This window comes from Haliaeetus leucocephalus, unplaced genomic scaffold (assembly GCF_000737465.1).
Source record: "Haliaeetus leucocephalus isolate CR32 unplaced genomic scaffold, Haliaeetus_leucocephalus-4.0 Scaffold159, whole genome shotgun sequence".
Lineage (NCBI taxonomy): Eukaryota > Metazoa > Chordata > Aves > Accipitriformes > Accipitridae > Haliaeetus > Haliaeetus leucocephalus.
In genome coordinates, this window is record NW_010972595.1 from 1,260,881 (window position 1) to 1,268,720 (window position 7,840).

The window sequence follows — 7,840 nt, forward strand, 5'->3', positions numbered from 1 at the left end:
TCCCGGCGGCGGCGGCGGCGAGTGGTGGTGACGGGGGGGGGGGCGGGCGGCCCCTCGCCCGCCGTGCTCGGGAGAGCGGCGGCCGCTGCGCGTGCTCAGTGCCGGGCGCCGCGAAAGGCATTCTGGGGGGTGTAGTGTGCGGGCGCCTGGGTGCCGCATCTCCCGAGGGCGGGCTTCCTGTCGGGTTTTGCCGTACAGACCCTCCAGGCGGTCCCAGCCAGCCCTGCTCCCACCTCTGCCCGGTGGTTTCCCCTCACGGCTTTCTCCCCAGGCTGCCCAGCCCTTGCCTCCCAGTCCAGTCCATTTTCTTAACCCCTCTACTTCTCCCAGTCGTCTGCATTGCTCACCCCCGCTCCTCATCTCTTCCCCCAGTCTCCTTTAGCCTGCACTTCGCTCTTCTGCTGTCCTCCCACACCGACCTTCCCCTGTCCCTCAGGGCCCCTCCCTGACCCTTGGCTTTCCTCTGCCCAAGAGCCTCCTTGCTTGCTGCCCACGCTCCCTGGCCTCTTGATTTCTTCCACTCAGAATACACGTGCTAAAGCAGAGGGCAACCATCCTGATTATGAGTACGTGGCTTCTAATCTACCAGAAAAAACAGGCAGACAGCGTGCACCTGCACCTTTTCCAGAGGAAGGTTCCTTCCCACCAGGGAAAGCATGACAGCAGCGGCAGGTCACGTTCACGTGGCGGGGTTTGGTAAGGTCAGACTTTGTTGTCCGAAAAGTGCATTCGCCACCCGGTGTGCAATGAGCCAATAATCATACGCTCAGGAGAGACACTATTTATTTCATATTTGCGCAAAGATGAGTGCCAGGTGGTAATACCACAAAGCTAGCACACCCTGCAGTTAAACACACAAGCAATTTATGCAGTTCTAGATGCACCCACTTGTTTCCAAAGTCCTTCCCCAAAATCATTATTGGGAGTCACTTATCTGCCACCATTTCTATTGGGCTAAGGTTTTCTCTGCTTTGAATTAAAAGTACAGTGTTATTTTATTCCACAGCGCATGCTCAAACAGTGTGTGGGGGGGGTAAGTCTTTTAGGTGTTGAATTGAGTGGGTGGTCGTGATTTCCCCCTGCCGCCTTCACCTTTTGCCTTCAGTGCCTTCTGGAGCAGGATGTTTCCTTTTTATCAGTCTTTAGTTCCTTCTTCAAGGGTATAGTCCCTGGCAAAGCCTGCATCGTTTATAGAAAGTAACCAGGCCTACATAGTGAAACTATTGAGTAATGGTCCTCCTTAAAGGACAATGGATCATGTTTAACCCTAAATTGAGCAGTATCACCACAGCTAGGCTGTAACTCAGACGTATGAGTACCACTTAACCAGAGCAATCCTGAGATTATTACAGCTTGAATAAATCACCAAGAACATGCTGAGTCTGATACAAGAGGTCGAATCGAATAAGCACATGGACACGTGTGTGTACGGCACCTCTGCTTGACCCAGCCTCTCCCAAAGTCAACAGGGCTTTTGTCATTCACTTCACTGAGGCTTTTGATTTCTCATGGGAGCTTTCCATTTCCACACCCACGCAGTGCTCTCAGTCAATGAGAAGGACAATTAGTGGTTTGGTAGCATTAGCTACCATTTTGTAGCACATTAGCTGGTGTTTGTATGCATAATTAAATGCTCCCAGAGTGACAGGATTGCTAAACATGCGTGCAGGAAATGAATGTAAAACTTTAACCGTTGAAATGTTTGCCCCTGAAAAGCTGATAGACATTTGGGGGAAATCAAATTTAATGGCTTAGTACTCCTTCCTCCAGCCTCTTTTTCTGTCTTGCAGATTTTGTAGCTAATGATCTGAAGAACTAACTTGTGTTATAAGAGATACACAAGAGAACTGAGGGTTTTCAGAAATGCTCGTTGCTACTCTAAGCTTAATTTCATTACTGTCTCTATGAATTTTAGTGCTGAGCTCCCATGGACTGATAAGGCAAATGTCAGGCTTCTGAGATTCGTTTTCCAGAGTTTGTTCAAGAACTATTACACTAATAAAATCCATTGCAATAGATCCCATCTACTCTATTTCTCATTAGGTTTGTGACTTATGCTCCAGTCTTAGAGAGACTTCAGAATGCTGGACCCACATCCTTATAACTAGAGCAACGATGCAAAATAATCATCATAGTCACCATTTTCATTAACATTTGTTGGAATAAAAAGTCACTATTTATTTCAACAATGCTTAGAGATCTCTATTAATTTTCCTAAAGCATTTGTGAGTAGCAATCTTGACTAAGATTTCATGAATACCTGTTTGCGTATTCACATAAATGTCATCTGCTGTGCTACTTTTCCTCCTTGTAATGAAATATTTAATGAACCAGTCAAAAAGCCAGAGATTATAGTAATTTGAATTAAGTGGCCAGTCACGTATCACAGACAATGAATGGCCAAAGACACAGACATAATCGTTCAACAAAAAAAGAACACCCATAAGCTGAAATGTCTTTCTATGAAATATTCATAGCATTGTGGTGATTTATTGTCATGTCTGCTTCAGAATGACCTGCAGTGGGAAAAGAGCATAATCTGATAAACTTTTCATGCAAAATAGTTCATTTGTTACTCCTGGAGTAACAAGTTTGTAGACCCATATCTGTTTAAGTCTACTGCCTGTAAAGGGTAGGGAAGTGTTTTCCTTAATACAAGGTTTTACAGGGGATACCTAGTGAAAGCAGTGTGAATATGCTAATGGCAGAGACAGTCACTTCAGGTGCCCAGACCTAGGTGCCTAGTGCCATTTTAGACAGTTTAGGTTGCCCAAGATGTCTGCACAAGGCTGGTAGATACAACATGGGACCTAGAAGACACTCTCAACCTGTGTAATGGCAGCTAGAGGCCTGGCCTGAACTTGAGTTTCAACGTGGTACCACACACTTAAGTTTCCCAAATCACTTCCAGAGGGACTGTTCAGGGAATAAATCACAGAGAGATTTTAGAGACAAGGGCAGACGATGGCCTCACAGTTAGGAGCTAGAACAGTTGAGCCACCTTTTACAGTAGACAGAGCTGTATGTCCAACCGCAAGCAAACATTGAAATGTTTCTACCTCATATGTCCTCACCTCACCTTCTGCACTTGGGTTTGTATGTGTAACCTCTTTGAATGGGAAAATATCAGAGGGCTTGATCCTGGAAGCTGCGCCTGTCCAGCAGAGCCGCTGGTGTGCCTGCTCATGAGCAACAATGTGCTGGACTGCAGGACTCCAAGCCTTGCTCAGCTGAAGTCAACTAGATCCACCAGCTTCTTTGCTGTGTTTTTCTGTGTGATGTTGCCTCAGCTCTTTTGTCTGTTTACCTGATGCCTCCGCTCTCTCTCGGTTTTCACTACGGCTGTGTGTGCTGCACAAATGAATATTTAGTGGGCGCTGGTGCTGTTAACCTTTCTACACCAGGACAGACAGAAGTATCTACACAAGTTGTTGGCAGGATCTTGCTGGGATTGAGCCACACAGATTTTTTTAAATGGCAGCTTTGTAAATTTTATTAGGTAGGGATAAGGGTACACACAAGCCCAAGGGATGTGGCAGTCTGCCTGTGGTGTAGTCACAGCTCAGCAGAGCTTGTGGGCTGACAAGCCAGTATGTAAAACTGGATGAGCACCAGTGATTCAAGTCTTGTAAAGGGTAATAAGCAACGTCCATGGAGTGTGCTGCTGTATGATCATCCTGCCAAAGAGCACCGTTTCAGCCAAAAACGTCAATGAAGCCATTTGGGACTAAAGGCAGCAGGTAGCTCTCTGCACATTCGCTCAGCATATACTAAATGCGGGCAGCAGAGAGAGCTGAACGAGTGATTTTAGAAGTGCTACATGCCTCAAACCTCTCTTACAAATTCATGTCATTCACTAAAGAAATTATACATATTCATAGCATTCTACCTCAGGTGTATGAATTTGTGTGGAGGGGATAGACACTTTGTTCCCTCTGAAGAGCAAGATTTCATTAAACTGTCTCTCATTTGGAAGATGCAAGCAGTGACCCCACTCTCTGGAGTACTTGACAGCCAGTAATAGCTGTATCATGATCAGTACCTACCCCCTGGTATCAATTTTTCACATGCTGATGTCAAACACATGCAAGAGTAAAAAAAGAAATACAAAAAAATCTGCTGCTGAGCAACATATCCACTGAAGTGACTCGTGTCTATGAGGCGGTAAGGGCACTTGGTTTTCTGAAAGTGCAGCTCTGATTCCAGTGTTTTGCTCCTCGAGCCTCAGGGGCTGGGTAATTGCTGGTGTTGCCAAGGAAGGTTAAGGCTTTGTTTCTCTTGTTGCAGGTAAAACGGGGTGAAATGAGCACATGTGCTGTTGTGCTGTTAAACAGGTAAGGAAACATGACTATTCTATAGAAAGAGATATTGAAAAAACTGTTAAGAATGTCAATTAAAGCTATCCAGTAGTTTTATGGTGGTATTAAGAGAGCAAAAAGAGTTACCAGTCCCACAACTAGGGCACTGACCTCTGCTTTCTGCCGCTAGCAATGGGATCCCACTGACCGCAGAAGTGAGCAGCATGTGGCAATCTGCACTAGCGCAACAGCAAAGCAACAGAGAGGGTAGCTCTTTTCTAGTTCCTCGTGGAGTGACAACTTCTGCTTGTGGGCTGACAAGCCAGTATGTAAAACTGGATGAGCACCAGTGATTCAAGTCTTGTAAAGGGTATTGCTTGGTATTGGAGTGGTCTGCTTAGTTTGGAATGCAGGACAGTTAGATAAGCAAACACCTTATTTATTTAGCCATTTATTTATTTAACAACATGGTGCAGGCAAGCTATTGAGGGACTTGAGAAATAAGGAATTTTCCCTCATAACAGGATTGTAGAGAGATTTATATATGGACTTTAAGTAGATGTGCCTCTTAAATACAGAAAAAGACTTGCACTAATGTAATACCATGACTAAATACAAACCTCCACAATACAAAGAGGGAATAGGTAGTTACTAGTGACAATGAATAAAAAAGACAGGAAAATGGAGAAATTCAGTGACAGTTGGCATCAATCCATGTGCCAAAAGCTCGTGAAAGCTCCCTTGTATGTTAAAGTGACTGTCTCATGAAATATTAGCAACTATCCAGAACTGGGAAAGTGTGAAAATCTTGTTGCTGTATAAATTATCTGAGACATTCCTGCCAATTATAGACTTGCTGTGAGGAAGAGAGACATTGGTAATCATGACAGCAACTGTGTTCGAGTGTCATGTGAATATTCTCGGGCAATTATTCAAATCAATCATTTCTTGTCTGGGTAGGAAAGATTCATCACTCTTAGTACCTTGTGTCATTCAGCGACTGAATTGATGATGCTTTGCTATTTCTGGAGTTCTGTAATCTGCCCATTTAAGATGACAATGCCGTCACGCATTTAACTGCTGAGGTGGAGAGCTGTCTGGCAGAAAATGGGAGAACGTGGGCCCAGATCCCATGAGAAGAGTTACACAGGTCCTGAGACCAGTTCCCTTCTGCACTGAGCAATGTCCAACCCCGAGGTAGTTTTGGAAGTGGCAGGAGTGATGCTGGCCATTGCTGCTGGCAGCACGCAAGAGGGCTATCACTAGAACGCAGGGACAATGCAATGCATTTCATCACTCTTCTTCCATACGGGATCGATATGGGACCTGCTAACCACACCTTGTCATGACAAGCCCTCCAACTTCAGTGCCTGGTGTCCCTGTCATTGAGAATGACCCCCATATTCTATGACGTTCCTGCCTCTCAGCTGTCTGACTCGGTTTCCCCAGCCCTGTGTGCCTTGACCTACCCTGTCACATCTGCTGCTCTCCATAAAGAGGGGCTCCTATTACCACGACTTCTTTCCATCCTTCCATCCTTGCTGGCAGGAATTTCTCTAACATGGGACTGTGACCTGCTTCCGTGAGAATTACTGTTGGTAAGAGACATTACTAAAAATGTGCAACCTATCTGTGTATTCATTGGACTGCTGCAACCCGAACTGTGACTACATAAATTTGGACCTTTGATTTGGCCTGATACAGGTGGTCTTACCTTCTTATTTATACATCATGAAGTATAATTTATCAGTTCACATTTTTGTTTTAATAATATGCCCCATCTATTCCTTCTGCCTCTTCCTGTAAACTATGCATGTGTAAAGGCTGATTCCAGCCTGTAGTGACGAGGGGGCGGATTAAGGCTGCAGATCTGCCTTCGCCAAACCTTAAGCACCTGATTTTGTAAACTAAATAAAATACCACTTACATGTTACTGCTAAAAGTACCAGGGTGATGTGTCAGCTGGGTCTCAGTACTACAGGGCTTCCTGCTACTGTTCAAGAAACAAAACTAGCATCAGCAAGTGGTAACTTGAAATGGCATTTGTTCTTTAATAAAATAACAAAACAAAGTCTTCAGAGAAGAGTAGTTTCCCTTTTTCTACATGTAACTGTTTGTAACAAAACAAAAGACTGGTTAACTCTTCAGGCTGGTGATAACAAATAAAAATGTGGTTCACCTCAGCTTTCACATGCTCTGTCTCTCTTTCCAAAGAGCTTCTTTCCTTTATTCACGAGCTCTTTGGGGACAGGATTTTTAACAGTTCTTTCTGCCAGCTTGTGGTTACTGGAATATTAGCTTTCCAATTTTTTTTAAGCCTGTGTTGTGGTTCCCAAGTATCCATCTGTACCTCTCAGGAAAATATCTGGTAGCGTGTGGCTAGAATGTATTTTAGGATGCCTAATTTGAGCAGGTGACCGTGTCACTGGTTAGCTCAGATGCTGAAGGACATAGACCTGTTGGAGCAACTCCAGAGGAGGGCCACAAAGATGATCAGGTGGCTGGGGAACCTGTCCTGTGAAAACAGGCTGAGAGAGTTGGGGTTATTCAGCCTGGAGAAGAGAAGGCTCTGGGAAGACCTTATAGCAGCCTTACAGTACTTAAAGGAAGCCTACAAGAAAGCTGGTGAGGGACTTTTTACAAGGGCTGGTAGTGATAGGACAAGGGATAATGGCTTTAAACTGGAAGAGTCTAGATTTAGATTAAATGTGAGGAAGAAGTTCTTCACTGTGAGGGTGGTGAGGCACTGGAACAGGTTACCCAGAGAAGTTGTGGATGCCCCATCCCTGGAAGTGTTCAAGGCCAAATTGGATGGGGCTTTGTGCAACCTGGTCTGGTGGAAGGTGTCCCTGCCCATGGCAGGGGGGTTGGAACTAGGTGATCTTCAAGGTCCCTTCCAACCCAAACCATTCTATGATTCTGTGAAGTTTAACCTGCTGACATCTGAAATTCACTGAGAGGAGCAATCCTTTGGAGAGTGTCTCTTCAGCCATCTCTTTCAGATCTGAAATCCCGAGTGATTATTGACATCGATACTGAGCCATCACACAGGAAAAAATTTTGGTTTTTCCTTTTAAGAGTATTTCTGCTGCAGATCTAATTACCTACGATGCCCTTCATTCATGTACAGTTTTGGTGGTGCACATCCTATTTTTAGGAAGTCAGTTTAGAGGTAAGGAAAACAGTTTTGTCTTATACCTCCATAGCAAAGGTATGAGGTCTGGACATAGAAGATAACCATTCCTGCTTCACTTGACAGTTGAGCTGTGACAGCCAGTTGCTCTTTGTACCTGCTTTTTGTATGATGTGATCTTCGTCCCAGTGTAGCACAGCCTGACTTCCGTCGCCTTCATTTAATGACACATGGCTATGAAATGAGGAGGCATTATAACCCCTTTCAAGACTGCAGCTTCCCACTGACTGCAGCTGAGAGTTGACTCCGTCCTGAAAAACAATAGGAAACATCAAACCTAATGCTAAACCCCCCCTTGCTTTTCGCCCCAGTCTTCCTTCAGACAGATTACTTCCATTTTCAGCAATCT